This window comes from Nuphar pumila, chromosome 6 (assembly GCF_984573655.1).
Source record: "Nuphar pumila chromosome 6, dmNupPumi1.hap1.1, whole genome shotgun sequence".
Taxonomy (NCBI): domain Eukaryota; kingdom Viridiplantae; phylum Streptophyta; class Magnoliopsida; order Nymphaeales; family Nymphaeaceae; genus Nuphar; species Nuphar pumila.
The window spans coordinates 88,161,830-88,162,395 of record NC_143254.1 but is presented as its reverse complement, the minus strand read 5'-3'; positions in this window follow the sequence as shown (position 1 = coordinate 88,162,395).

Below are 566 nucleotides of genomic sequence, written 5' to 3'. Positions count from 1 at the left end.
TCCAGATTGTTAGTAATTTTTGGTCTTGTTCTGTTTGGCGTATTGATGCGTTTATCCGAGTGTGGTGGTGTGATGTTAAGCTTTCGGCCATCCTGTGTGGATGTTGTATTAAGCTCCATAACGGATCCATGACAGACTTGATTAGTCAAGGATTAAGGGCAATGGTTGGCACTGGCAATATGTTCATGGTGGTTTTAAGATTGTTCGAGTTTTCTCTAAGGCCTTAATGGATTGCTAGTTGAAGGATAACCTACCTGATTATATGAACATAAAAAGATGGTAATGTAAAGGTGGTATTATTGTTGATGGATGTCAAATCCTTGGATTCCGAGGTCATGCCCTGCCTGGCTGCGGGCATTATTCTCTCCGCTTTCTTATCCAACCGCCCCTCTTTAGGGCATGATTCCTTCGCCAATTGAAGGATCATTTTCTCGCATTTGTGTGACTTTTTTCTCGTACCATTTCCAGCTTGATAATGTGGGGCTGTGAGAATGAATCAGACAGGCAGAGTCACGGGGCTGAGCAAGTGACTTTGATTCTACCAGCGGGGTTCTCATAGGAGCAGT